This window comes from Poecile atricapillus, chromosome 1 (genome assembly GCF_030490865.1).
Source record: "Poecile atricapillus isolate bPoeAtr1 chromosome 1, bPoeAtr1.hap1, whole genome shotgun sequence".
Classification (NCBI taxonomy): Eukaryota; Metazoa; Chordata; class Aves; order Passeriformes; family Paridae; genus Poecile; species Poecile atricapillus.
Window position 1 is genome coordinate 133,310,532 of NC_081249.1, and position 14,882 is coordinate 133,325,413.

Genomic DNA, 14,882 nt, shown 5'->3' on the forward strand with positions numbered 1-14,882 from the left:
CCTCAGTGTCCTGGCCCTGGAAAATCTCCTGTTACTGGATACTCACCAAGCTGTTAATGGAAAGTTTGGAAGCAGATGTGGCAAGATTTATAAACACATATTAGCTATCTTCTTGCTTCTTCCTGAATCATGGGACCTAATCATAGATTTAGAGAAAGGTTTACATTTTCTCTTAACTAGGGCTCAAAGCCCAGACCTACTCATACTTTCAGCAGGCTTATTTCCCATAGCTGTGTTCCCAGAAGCAGACACAGAGAATGTAACAGAAGTATTCCCAAGATTAGCCTGCTAGTCAGAAATATAGTGAGAAGAGTAATCTGCCTAGAGGGATGGGTGCTGAATGTATTTTTGCTGCTGTTGATTGTCCCCACTTCCTGCCATTTGAGGCTTCTTTATTAGTTTCTAACAGCTTTTATTTTCTGATTCTTTTCGTCCTGGCTTTTCTTACACATTTCTTTGATACCTAGGATCCTGGGTTCTTTGAACTGCAGTAATTCACTCCCCCACACCCTTTTATTTAAAAAAAAAAAAAAAAAAAAAAGCTGTCTTCAAGTGTCTGTGTGTAAGTGTCCAAAATGGTATGTCTTTAATCTGATCCTGTAATGCCTTCCATTTTTTTCATTCTTCTACCTTGTTACTACAGTATTTTACTGGTCGGTACAGTGTAGCCTCTGTGAAAGTAGAATGATACAGCTCTTCTGAAAATCAGCTCTGTAGCAAGACAGTATCACATTCATTGATGGTGGTAGTAGCAGGAAAGATCTGTGTTGGTTAATAGATGTTAATGCTATAAATTGGCCAAGGTCTTAATTTATGTTCTTTCAGGGGACTGCCAGAGCAGAAAAGCCTGCAATCCCATTTTCAGACTAGGCTATGGAATCATGCTGGATCTATTATTCTTCAGGAATGAAAGTGCTGTGACTTAGAAAAGTTACTTTCTTTGCATGAGCTGGATTGCTGTCACTGGCAGCACTGCTGGGCAAAAGCAGCATCCCATCAAAGATTCATCCTTCCATCAAGCCTGTACAGCCTGGAATGTTTCTTTTCTGTTACTCTGCAATCACAAAAAATGAAAAGCCCAAATCCCTTTCATGTTGATGATATTTCAAGAGGATTCCAGGTCTAAAAGAAGAAAGAAAAATAAGGGTTTTTTTCTCATTTATTTGCTTTGGTTTGTTGGTTTTATTTAAAGATAGAAATACACTGTGAAGATTGTACAATCAGTGAAAGGCCTGAGAATCTCAGCTGTACTAAGCCCTCTTTGCCAGAACCACTGAAGTCCTCACAACATTTCCACACTGGGATGGCCAAAGGCTCCTGGGGCTGGAGGGCTGAGCAGGGTTGTAGGGAGTCTTCCTCAGCAATGCCTGTGTCCTGCTGCCTGGCCAGAAGGGGGTTAAAGGGCTGCCTGCCTACTCCATGATTCAGAGAGATTCCAAGGAAGAAGGTGTGCCTTTTCTTGCAGGAAATCAGAAGACACAAAGGGAGATGCCTTTGCTAATTCAGCTGTAGGAAGAAGCTGTGTTTTGTGTTACTTGGGCATTGTCTTTGATTCAGTAAGAAATGCTCGGAGGAAAAGAGCCAGTGAACCTCCCCTTGAGGTGGGAGCATGCTGAGATTTCCCTAGACAGGTTAACAAGCTTCTCCAAAGTTGTAGTGTCTTTGGAAGCAGCTTTGCTACTGGACCATTAGTTCCTGTGTGGGAGTTGAACCTACTTGCATAATCCACATGCCAGCTCTCTTGTTTTCTAGTTGGGAATTGATCAGGTTATCGATATGTTGCAAGCATCAGAATTTGGAAGTATTTTAAGTGGGACAGTCTGTTCTTAGGTCTGGTTTTGCATGGTTAATTTAATAATACAAAGCTGCATGTGCTGCTTGGCCTTTCTCTAACAGCATTTAATAGAGGTCTTTCTGAACGTTGTGCTCTTTTTTGAAGATGAAAGTGTTTTGCCTGCTTTTTAAGAAAGCACACAATTCAGCCAAACTTATGGAGAAACGACCTGGTAGTAAAAGCTTGGAGACCTAGACATGCTTTTCCGTTTCCTGAAGGATGCTGTTACTTGGCAGAAATGGGGCATAAACAAAGAAAGAAACAGTGAGACTGTGATTACCAGGCATGTGGAAAATTGCTTTCAAGCAAGTCTCTTTGAGATCAAGAAGTGTTAAGACTGTTCCTGTCCACACTGACCCCAGGCAGGTCACCACTGACCCAAGCCCATCTGAGGCAAGAGCTGGCATGAGCTGGCAAGAGGGCAAACACACACCAATTTGCAGAAATTAGTTTTGCATTCATTCTGAACTAGTGTAAGGAAGAGGTAGGACATCTTGGAAGCAGTTATAATAGCTTCCTTCTGGGAAGAAATTTGATGATTTGCCATTGTTTTCCTGTGGCTGAGATGGATGGTAGAGGTAGGTGTGCCATTGTTCACAAATGGTGCTGTGACAGTTCCCTGCTCTGGATTGTCATGCCTTGCCTGGAGCCAGTGAGTCTCAAGACTGCCAAAGGCAGACCACAGTCTAAAACTGTGAGGAGCCACCAGGTTGCTGTGATATTTAGTGGTTTGATACAGAGAAGAGCTTCCTGCCTATGCATGTACCCATTCAGAAGTCCTTCACCCTCTTTAAGAGGCAATGAAAATGGTGAAATTGTGAACCAGGGAAACATAGGGCTGCAGAGACCATCAAGTCATTTTCTGGACAAAACTGTTCCTAGTGCCTCCTTGTCTCATGTGCCTGAAAAATCCCCTCTGTTTTCACAACTAGGATGGCCTCAGGGTGTCCTTCTCAGACAGAAGCCCTGCATCTATCCCCTCATCTCAGTGGAGACCTCAGACCCTTCACAGTGCTAGTCACTTGTGAACCCTTCTCTTCAAATTCATCCTAGTTTCTATTTTTGCCTTGTAATACCCAGCCACAGAGGGCTCCTTTAAAACTGTCTGAAAGTGAGAAAAATACTTTTACCTGAAGAGTCCCTGAGACTTTGGGATATGCAGCAAAAAATTTTACTTTCCACTCTTTCTTTTAATTATTTACAGAATTTACTGCAGGGTTCCTCTGCCTTCTTAAATGAGAGTGGACATTTTTGCGGTGCTGTGTACCCTACATGGTTCCTCCCCTGCTTGGTAACCCCAGTTTCTCTGGGTGCCCTGGTTCTCCCAGCCCCTCGTGGGAGAGGGTCTGTGGACCCCTGGCCTTGGCATCATTTCTTGCCTGATGCTCCACTGGGATTTATCACTTCCTCCAAGGTGGCAGCTTTAGAATCCCGGCAGTGTTTGTGCTGCCTGACAAATGAGCATTGCCTCCCATGAGGATTTCTATAGTTTCCTGCTGCTGCAGTGTCTCTGATAGCTGAAGTATCTGATCCAATGAAAGATCATGCCTCAACAGGTGCTGGGGCTTCAGCAAACAATGGTCTGTCAAGTGTAGAAGGCGGTGTTTTAATCTTTTTTTGCACACTACATTTAAGGTGTAAAATTCTGGCTTCTCACTGTTACTATTACACTGCATTTTCATTTATCCATGAGAAATTAGTGCAACAAGTGGGAGTTCTTCCGAAGTTCATTAGTCACACCTTGCCAGATGTCTTGGAGCAATCTGGTCTGTCACAAGTCTGCCCAAGACCCCAGTGCATGCATCAAGAGGAGCTGGAAACTATGTTTCAGTTAGAGAACTGTGACCAAATTGTTATCATGGAAACATGTTGGAATGGTCACGCAACTGGAACACTGCAATGGAAGGCTACAAACTTTTCAGAAGAGATAGAGTGGGAAGGAGCAGGAGCATTGCACTCTCTGTTAAGGAATGGGTGGATTGAGAAGGGCTGTCTCTGAGAAACAGCTACAAACAGGTTGAGCTTGTGGGTAAAAGTCAAGGACCACACCAACAAAGGACATCTCATGGGTGGGATCTACTACAGGTGTCTGACCGGGGGGGACCTGTTGATGAGGCGTCTTGCCTCAGCTGCAGGAAGAATCATGCTCACAAGCTCTCATCCTGATGGGGGATTTCAACCATCCAGATATCTGCTGGAAAAGCAATACAGCTGGCTGTAAGCAATCCAGGAGACTCCTGGAGTGCATCAGGGGTAAATTTCAGATCCAAGTGTCACACAAAGTGATGAGGGAAGACGCAGGATGCTCACCAAAGCAAATGAACTCATTACAGGAGTTTGGAGGCAGTCTGGGCTGTAGTGAGCATGCCCTGGCTGGGTTTGTGATCTCAAGAAATACGGGTGTGGCAAAGAGCAAGGTCAGGACCCTCAACTTTAAAACAGTGAACTTCCAGCTGTTTAAAGAATTAATGGATGTGATTTCCTGGGAAACTGTCCTTAGCTGACCAGAGCTGGCAACTCTTTAAGGCCACTTTTCTTAGAACACATGACCTCTCCCTCCCAGTGTGTAAGAAACCAAGAAAGGCAGGCCAGAAACCAGCATGGCTGAGCAGGGACCTTCCTCTCAAGCTGATGAGCAAGAAGAAAATGCCCAGCTGGTGGAACCAGGGTCAGATGACTGGGGAATGTACAGGGATACTGTTTGGATGTGCTGGGATGGGATCAGGAAAGGTAAGGCACAGATAAAATGTGACTTGGCAAGGGATGTGAAGAGTAACTCTGAGGAATTCTTTAAGTACAGTGGTCAGAAAAGAAAGGCCGGAGTGTACCATTCCCCACCCCCTCCAATAAAGGAGAAGGGAGAGGTGGTGTCAAGGGAGGGAATCCTGCCCCTCTTCTCTCATGAGACCCCACCTGGAGTGCTGCATCCAGCTCTGGGGCCCTCAACACAAGAAAGATGTGCATCTGTTGGAATGAGTCCGAAGGAGAGCCATGAGTGTGGCCAGAGGGATGTATCCTCCTATGAGGACAGGCTGAAAGTGCTGGAGTTTTTTAGCCTGGAGAAGGCCCCAGGGAGGCTTCATCACTCCCTTCCAATACTTAAAAAGGGTTATAAAAAAGAGGGAGAGCAACTTTTTACATGGGCAGATAGTGATGGGACAAAGGAGAATGGTTTTAAACTGAAAGAGGGCAGATTTAGATTAGATGTTAGAAAGAAATTCTTCACTGTGAGGATGATAAAGCACTGGAACAGGCTGTCCAGAAAAGCTGTGGATGCCCCATCCCTGGAAGTGTTCAAGGCCAGGCTGGATGGGGCTCTAGGGAGCTTGATCTAGTGCAAAGTGTATCTGTGGGTTTGGTAGAAGATGATCTTTAAGGTCCCTTCCAACCCAAGCTGTTGCATGATTCTGATTCTGTGAAGTCAGTGTAAAACTGTGTACAGAAAGATACTGACCGATACACTGCAGTGGCTGACACCAGCAGATAAAGATGTTTTTGCAAAGCTCTTCCTTCACTGTGATGAGGGCCAGGGAAGAGCACATCCTGGACATAACAACAGCCACACAAATAGCCTTGGGAGCAATCTTTGGCTGAGGTGTGGGTTCTGTGTTTGTCTCTTAATTTAGCAGTATCGGGAAAACCCACGAAGGAAAAAATGTGGATATTTTCCAGATGCAGAGTGATTCAAGGCTCTAATTACAAATGCTCGCCTACTGAAATATTTGTACAATTGCCATGGGATACTGTAACTAGCAACATCCATTGGATTGTTTTTAAATCTAAAGCAGTAATACTGTGCTAGTGTACCTGAAGTCTGCACCAGTGCTTGGCAAAACTGCCTCTGCATGGCAGGTTTAGGTTCTGTACAGCTTAAGAAATGATGCTTTTACTGCTCAGCTGCATCAACTGAGAAATCTTTGTCAAACTCGTTTGTATCTGAGTCCCATGCAGAGTGCACTGAGCGGTTCCACACTTGCAAGGATTTGCTTTATTCCTTTCAGTTTCATTACAGAAAAAAGTGAATTGCGGAGGCTTGTTTGTTTCACTTTGTTGGTTTTTTTTTAAACTTTTGATTGCACGGGGATTCTGTGTGCTAAGAAGCCACTAAAAAGGAACAGAGTGAGAGATTATGCGTGACAGGAATAGAGTCTGTCACAGAGTTGCAGATTGTTTATTGCTGCTGTGCTTTGATAAGTGACAGCAACTGGCTGTAATTCTCCCGGTGCTGCCCAGCTGCTTTGATCGGCAGCGAAACTGTTAACAGTGCTGACAATTAATTATTGTCGATGGGCATTGCAGCTTGAACTTCCCCTGCCAAACAGTGGCAGATCACACCCGTCAGGGCCATTGTTTAAGGCTTTCTTTGGACATATCGCTGGGCTGAATCACGTTGCGCTTCTTCTCAGGATTTTCTTCCACAGTCACTGTGATTAGAGAGTCGCCCTGGTTTTCTGAGCGAGAGCTGGGATCGCAGACAGGGTGCTGGCAGCGTGTGGGAGGTGTGTTTGAGAGCCATGTGCCCCTGGAGCAGAGGCTGTGCGTGCGGGTGTCTTCTCTGGCTCCTGTGCTGATCTGCAGCTTGGAGGTGTGCAGCATCCAGGAGGGGATCAGAAAGCCTTCTGTGTATGTAGCAGGCGGTGAGGACCTGGGGAAGGGATGGTGGCTTTCAATGCAGGTGTCGCATGGGAGAGAAGAGTGATTGCCGTCTGAGGCTGCAAGCACTGCGGTGAGTGTCCTTTTCCTCTTCCCCGAGACTGATCCCAACCTTCCTACTTTCTTACCACTCTCTAAAATCCTCCCTTTGTGTAGGCTATTTCTTTATGCCTTTCAGTCTCTCCTTTTTTTACCTGACCTCCTCTTCTCCCCTCGTCTCTTATTCCCACTCCTTTCAGTCTCTTCTTTGTTTCCATCCCCATGCCTCAGAGGCTGGACACAGTCTTAGGCTATTGCAGTGGGTTCTTTGAACATTTATAGCCTTATGCTTTGGGAACCTTTGACTGGCGGGAATTGTATCTGATGGATTTAAAAGTATCTGAACACCCTATTTGCATTTCTGCCTGTCTGCTCAAAACCACACCAGCACTCAGCTCCCTTGAGGCTTGAATTCTGATAGCAGCAGCTGTGGCAGTGGCATCCTGTGATTTGTTTCATCAGTTGACATTTCAAGGAATTTGGACTGATATAACAGGGCTGGCCATCTTACTGCCCTCTGCTGCTAAACAACTTGGCTATCTTACCTACATAAAGGGTAGGTATAACTGGCTTTATTAGTGAGAGCCCACATGAAAGTCTGCCCCCTCCATATGTTTCTGTTGCTGTTGCTATTACTATCCAGCAGTCTGTATTGATTTGTAGTATATTTTATTCAGCTAAACCCATGATCAGCCTAGTTCTTTTCTGTGTCCAGATTGCTTGTAGAATTAGGAGTTTACGCAGTGTTTTCGAGATCAGGAGCAAATACTTTAAAAATTAGGTCTTGCCTATGTAAACAACTTGCACTACTTTTTGACTGCTGTTCTGTAATATTGATACAACCCTCCCCTAGTGTGAATTCAGCTATGCCAGTATGAACATGCTTATACCAGTGTAGCTTGTTCCCCTGTGGGAAAGAAGAACCAGCTCTTCCAGTATAAAGCACTTTTTTTTGGCTCTGATTACATCCACACTTCTGTTGTATCATCAGAAATATAGCAGCAAATAGTACTAGTAATTTAACAAGGATGAACTGGTACAAAATCATGTATAGAACAAGTCTTGGTCTGCAGACTGCCTCAATAACTCTTTGACAAGCAAGTGTTGAATATACTGTGTATTTATAATCTTGTCTTTGTGACTGGAGGTACAGTGGAAAGACTTGGTGTTACTGCCACTATGTATTCACAGTAAAGAAACTAAGAACTGGCCAGTGTGTTGGCTATAATGTCACGACTGTGAGTCATGTGAGTCATGGTTGTTGTTTATTTATTAATAAAGTACCTTAGATTTTATTCACTTTCAAACTGGCCATTGCTTTTATGTGCAGCCAATTGCCAATGTAGTGGCAGAGATGTAGATTCCAGTAATGCTTACTTGGGAGTGCCTTTGAGCTGGCAGGGAAATAGGGAGGTATTTTAGCAATGTCACAAAAATGGGTCCTGAAAATCCACTTGCACCAGGGAAATGTGAGTGCCTGGTGGGTGTGAAACACTTACCAGTGGTCATCTACCTCAGTCATCAGTAGGGCAGGGCACTCTAGAGACCAGTGAAACTTAGAAAAATTCCAATCAGACAGTATAATCCTAAACATCATATTTTATCAGTGGGGTTAATCTACCCCACTGATAATCTACACATCCTGGGATGTGTAGGGAAGACTCTTGGTGTTTGGTGTTTGCAGGCAAAGGAGAAATACATTTGGTGTAGAAATCACTTTATATTCAGACCTTTTTGGGAAGGCAGTGCCACCAGAAGAAGTGGTCTTTTGGGAAAGAACTGTCTTAATTGCACATGACTGATGACAGGTGTCTGGAAACATGGGACCTAATTACAGCTTTTAGGTTCTCTTCTACCAGAGAAAATAAGCAGGATAGTCCCATTGTCTTCTGGAAGGTAAGAGGTTATTTTAAGGTGATAGTGACAGGAAGGAGTTTATGGAGGGGGGAAAAGCTGGTGCCATTGGGGGACTGGAAAGCTTTGTTAGAAGGAACCTGCTTTGTTGTGCTGCTTGTTGGCACAGTTACCTTGACAGGTTGTTGAGGGAAGTAAATTTTCACAGAACCTAATAGTTTCCTCCTATGAGTTAGTGTCACCTTTGTCTCATTTAATTCCCACCTTTGCTTGTTGTGAGTGCCATTTCCATGCTGTGTTTTTCAAATTCATAACCTCCGGACTGAGCACTGCTTCGGGAACAGCTTTCCGAACTGCAAGTGGCTTGTTTTGCAGGGCAAGGTGCAAATCTTCTTTGCTGTTTTTTTCCCTGAGCTCAGTGACTGCCCATGACTGCAGTGATGGCAGCGGAGGTGACTCCCATGAGCAGGCTGGGTCTCTGCCTGCAGGCTGGGGCTGCAGCTGGGTGCTGCTGGGGCTGCCAGGGTGCCACAGGCAGGCAGCACTTGGGAAAGCTGCTCTATGGTTGTCAAGAGCAAGAAGCTGACCTTGGACAAATCTGCAGCTGGGTTGTAATCCAGCCGAGTGTCCAGCTTGCCCTGGTCTTTGCTGCCTCTTTCTAGGAGGAAAGCGATATCTGTGGGAGTCCTTTTGCTGCGTTTCATTACTTCTGTCCCTGAGCTGACTCATGGGTTTTGTCTGTTCTGCTTGCATCGGGTGGGAACTTGCAAAGCTGTCAACAGCTGATCTTTCACCTTAAAGAGTCGGGCAACACTGGCAGTCCTGGAAGGAGAGGCAGAGACATCAGACAGGTCCTTGCCTGCATCTCTTGGCAGCATGGTTTGCAGTCAGGACAGTTTATGTGAGACTGACAGACAGAGGCAGTCTCAGCTTGGCCCCACTCCCATAGGAGTCTGCAGAATTAATTGCTGAGCAGTTTTGAAAACGTCCCTTTAATTTGTCTGCTCGCCTCCACTTTTAACCAGGTAGGAAATAGTTGATTATAAAAGGCCCAGTTGTTCTTATGGCAGTCTCATCACTGGTGTCCGAGGAGTGAAGCTGTTAATATCTGTGTTTATACATTTCTCTAAAGATGAAGAAATGACTGTAGTGGCAGATTAGTTTTGCTGCGAAGGGCAATGAATGAACTGATCTGATCAAGGGGAAGACATTAAAATGTCACGCTCTTCAGTTTTCTCTGCTTCGCTCAGACATTAGCTGCTGTGGTCTGTTGCTGTTTAGCAAATACATTTGGGTCCAAGTGCTGCTTGAGATGATAGAAACCCAATATGTTTTTTTGAGGCTGAGGCAATTATTTGTTATGTGTTTGTACAGCTTCTAGCACTGTGGGTTGCTGTGCCTCCTGATTGCTAATGGCTGAGCAATAGTGTTTGTTACTGGCAGTTGGTAATAGCAGCCTGTGTTTGTGCCCTGTAGGGGAATTTGGTACATGTGCACAGCCATGGGATGTTAAAGATTTTGTACCTTTTAGAGGCACCACAGAGTCTGCACAGACCATCTAGCTTTCTGCCATTTAAAGCACTCCCTTATTTCGTTTAAGAGATATTTGTTTATTCCTTCCCCTGTTGCCCTCCCAAACTTTTCAAATCTTTCCCATCTGGGCTCTGTTGTTTATAAATTCTTCTGTGTTTGGAGCTTGTAGGCAGCAACCACTTTGAAGCCTGCTTTTCTAATACAGACCAAATAGTTGCCAGGAAGCATCATGGGCTCTTGCTCTCTTCTATCCCCACTTTACAGCACTGCAGGTCTCTGGGATTGCCTCTGTTCTACCAGCAGGATGCTCAGCCTGGCACTCCCCACTGTCAGTCAGCATCACCCTGCTAAGGAGGCCACAAAACTTCCCTGGTTTTACAGCCTGAGGATCTAACAGCGCAGATATTTTCATTTGTTTGGTTTGTTTGTCTTGAGAACTCACAGCGTGGCAGCTCCCTCCTGTTGTATGAGACCCACATAGCTGAAGCCTATCACTTTTTTCCTGGTATGGAAAAAGAGAGCTGGTCAGCCCTGAGAGGGCCTGAAGTCTGGCCTCGTAAAACCTGTCACCTTTTAGCCATTCTCTTTGTCACTTCCTTTCCATAGCAGAGATAATGGAAGTGTTTCCTGCTAACTCCTGTCTCTCTGTGATAAATTGCTGTGTTCTTTATTGGAAAGCATTGTATAGCTCTTAGCACTGCGATAAAGAAAATGCTGTGAACTGGCTGCATTGTGTTTGGTTTCCTTTCAGACAAGGCCAGTCTGGACGCTGAGGACCTGATCTTCCTTTTGGGTCAGACCTCAGTTCACATTTGTGTGGGAGGCAGGGATTTATGTTTGCTTAAAGCCACGTTTTTGCTTTTGGCACGGAGCCATTGAAGGTCAGTGTGATCCATAAATCTATAGAAGCAGGGTCTGCTGGTGCTCCTTGTTCTCCACATCCTCCTTTGAGCTCCCCTCCCTCCCCTGTGGCAGCGCTGGAACTTGCAGGGACATCCTTTTGTTGGTGCTGTGCTGCGTGGTGAGTGCTTCCCTTACTCTCCCCAGCTGGGAGCTCCCAGCTCTCCAGGCAGGGCTGATTTTGACCTCTCTTGTATTTCCAGTTGCCAGTGCTTATAGCCAGGGGGATTTGTAGCCGGGCTGTGCTGTTGTTTCCATTCATATTTTTTTTTGCCTGGATCTTTCAATTCAGTGACAAAAAAAAAGCTGGTGTCAGTATAGGTTAGCTTTAAAGTGATGAGAAGAGTCCTGTTCCTGAATTCCACAGTTTTCAGATTTGTTGTCTTTTATCAAGAGCTATATTGTTACGCATCCTGCCCATAATCTTGGGAGTCCAGATTCTCCAGGGCTTTAGCTTATGGCTGATAATTATGGTTTCAGTCTTGTGGTTTCAGTCTTGCTTATGTCCAGCATGCTGCACCTGGTGGTGGGACAATTGTACATGTAGCAGAGTAGCCACTGGCAAAAACACTGGGATAGTTTTAGTTGAACAGGTAAAAGGAGACGGGCAAAGATAAATACATGGTTAAATATGTATGACATGGGTGTGCTCATCCACCTGTGTGCCTAAAACTCCCTCTGGCTGAATTGAAGGGAAGCCACAATGCAAAGAGTTTATCCTGTGTGCTTGTTTCCACTGTGTGAGATAAACTGGGAGAGGAGGAGGGACTGGGGTAGGCATAGAAAGGTTTTCGTCTTGAGAATGAGGCTGAGAGTGGGTTTCATGATGCATGCTCAATCAGCTTTTGCATGATTTGAGTTTTTTGGGCTCATTTAACACAGCATAAATCCCACCCTGCACACTCTTTGTGTGTTGTCTAGCTCCCCTCCTCCTGCAGAGATTTTTAATTAAAAATCTAGGACCAAAATAACTGCAGTGCTGTCTTCTAACTATTGTTGAAGGAAGAGCTGGATGCTCTTGTGAGGCTTATGCAAAGATACTCAGTATATTAATTTCCTGTAGAATTTCAGGGAGAGTGGCTACATCAGAGGAAGTATAGGTGGATTCTAAATTTAAACCACGGTACAACAGATCTTCATATACTACAGTGCCCGAAAAGCTGAAACAGCCTGAAAAGCTGAACAGGGGCATATAAGGATCTCTTCAAAAATAGATGCACTTCCTTAAAATTTATTTGGTCATGTTTATTCAGTCCTCCTTATGAAGGCCCCTGAGATTTACAGATCCTGTCTGAATCTGAGAGGAGAAACAAGAAAATAAGGCATGGAAAATTCAGCATGATTGGAGCCCCACAGGATTTGGTCATTTCCCCGTCATCTACCTGTTTTTCAGAAGTAGGTGAGCCAGGTCAGCTTTAATTTAGTAGGGTTGGGGTCAGAGCCATTGAGTGGAAATATAGTTTGTACTCATACAAGATGTCAAGGTAGAAATACACTTCTAATCTAAAATTCTTGGGGATTAGATTAGGGACAGTAGATGCTCATGGCATAATCCAGAACTGAATCTTTGTGGTATTGAACAGCACTTGTTTTCTGTCTTGTAAGATGGTCTGTAAACATCCTTTCCTGCCATTACCTTTGCCTTACTACTATGTCAAAGTTCCTGTTGGAGCCCAGGTCTGGGAATGGCTCAAGAGACTTGAGGTAGGAATTGATTCTGGTTTATTTTGTTACAAGGGGGCAATATTTCACAAACAAGGAAATAATGTTAGAAGGACCATCTCAAGCATGAAAGTGGGCCTTCAAATTGGCTTGGTATTTCCTAGTAATTGTTTGGTGGGAATGTAGCCCCAGGACACAATCTTTTCTAGACTTAATTGTATAAAGACAGAGGTAGATATCATAGAAAGTCATCAGTGAGGCTTGCAGTCATCTGGGTTTTTTTAAAATGTCATTAAAAATAGGATCCATCCATTAAAAGGGAATATGATCTCATTATGTGATTGAGATAGCAGGATGAAGCTGTAAGGATGCTCTTTAATATGTTCTTTTCAAAGAAAAATATAAAGGCAAGAACTGACCTTGAAGATGCGGCCTGCTTGCAAGTGATGTAACTGTGCCCCTGTCCAAAGCAAAATGTTCTTGTCATGAGTTTAAATCTCCAATAGCTTTAGTTAAAGCAACTAAGTTACTGTCTTATTTATGTTTCTGTGTACCTGATACCATATCTCATATGCCCTGAGTTTATCCCAAATCCTGTCAGCCGCTGCAGGAGTGGAGATGTCAGATCCCATGTGGGATCGAGCTCCCTCTTCCCAAAGCCTATTGTGGTGAATGCATCAGGGTGGTCCTTACCACAGCCTGAGGTCTCACCCCTGAGGTAGCTCTAGTAAAAATGGGTTATTAGAAAGCTGTTCTCTTAGATATTCAGCTACAGTTCAAAAGGATTGTGCGGGAGGTTGTTGGAAGGTATTGCTAAAAACACACAAAAAAACTTCAGGGCATGGGGGGATGTGGGATAGCTATTCCTCAAGCAACATGTACTGTGTGAGTTATGGATAATTACTGGAAAGCTCAATGTGTCAAAGGTGGATGCGGTTTACCATTATGTAATTCATTAATACTGTTCATGGGACTCTGAGACTTGCTCCCTGAAATGCCCGGGCTTAGAGAGATGTTTTGTTCACAGCAGGTCTCAGATGAAAACTGCCACTGGTAGATGAGCTGTCGATAGCAATAACCACAACAAAAAGGAAGCAGAGCACTTCAAATCTGCTTTTGAAGTGGGGAGTTTTTTAGTTATATGTCTAGTATTTTAATCTCTGGGCCTAATATTATTTATATTGCATTTAGTGAGTGCTTATTTCCTTAATTAGTACAATTAGTACTGTTTTTTAGTGCCTAACCTTATACCATGTCTCTGTGCCTGAGCCACGTGACCATGGAAGTCAAAGAGAATCTTGCCTTTTGGCTTGGACATGAACTGCCAAACTGCTGTCTGCTGCCCCGGAGCTGTGCCCACACTTCCAGCACAAGCAGCAGGGATTCAAGGGTCATCTGTACTGCAAGTGAGGTGTGGTGGTGGCTTATATCTGCTTACCTGAACAAGCTTGAACAAGTAGCAGGCACCAGCATAGGTTTCAGAATGAACTGGCCATGTGGTGCTTGTTTGATTTCTCAGGTATCATTTTAAGCCTGCCTTGCATGCCTTCCTTGTAGCCCACACTGTTAGCCCTACTCCACTTATGTAGCTCAAAGGTAATTTGTGTGTATGTGCTAAAGTTGTGCTTATACCTTGATTTTGTGTTAACTGTATCTCTAAAAGCCTCCTGAGTTCACTGCTGAGAAGCAGCTGGGAATTCTTGTGTCATTTTTGTGAAACTTTCAATTAAAGATGTATGGAAGTGTTTCTAGATGAACAGAAATTTAGAGGCAGAGATCTGGTTTCCTGAGTTTGTCTCAAAGTGGATCCTTATTGGAATTTCTTGGCTAGTTTTTAATGAAAACTAAATCAGAAGAATTGTGATCTGTGATGGCACATTTCTTCCTATACACTGCACATGTGCTTGGTTGTACATTATATTTTGGTGGGGCATCTTTGCTAAAAATGAGTTTTAACTCTCTTTTCCTGCTTAAAAGGATGCTGATGAGAGATATCAGTAACAAATAATGATAAGCTTTAAATAAAAATTCAGTAAGATGGATAAGGTGCTTGGTATATACTTAACAGGTGTGATTTATCTCTTCAGTTGAAAATATTAGATCATGGGATTAAAGGGCTGAAGAGGATTCCAAGCAAGCACCTCACCTTCCTGCACAGATTGAAGAATCTTTAAGAAAATGCCTTTGCATGAGCTATATTGAATTGAGATGCCTTCAGGAACTGGGGGCTAAAGGAGATTATGCAAAGTATGATTTACTGAAAATAAAGTGAGGGCCTGAGATAAAAAGATCTGCAGGAAAGGTTCTCACTCCTGTTTTTCACTGAATGATGGAGACTTTCTCATCCTTCTGGTAGTGTGGGTTAGACCTTCAATTCTGCATGCACCTGCCATTACCAAGGAAATAA

The 14,882-nt window shown here is 44.0% G+C and overlaps 1 protein-coding gene across 7 annotated transcripts in view; it reads left to right on the forward strand.

Moving 5' to 3' along the window:
• The window catches only part of OSBPL5 (oxysterol binding protein like 5), a 134,384-nt gene that overhangs the window by 52,234 nt on the left and 67,268 nt on the right, over positions 1-14,882 (forward strand). The window contains exon 1 of one of the 7 annotated variants that reach the window (XM_058858708.1): positions 6,236-6,560. The exons of the other annotated variants lie outside the window; for them this stretch is intronic. The gene's annotated coding sequence lies outside the window, so the exon portion shown is untranslated. Of the gene's footprint in view, positions 1-6,235; positions 6,561-14,882 lie in introns of those variants that run through there. 7 annotated transcript variants of the gene reach the window in all.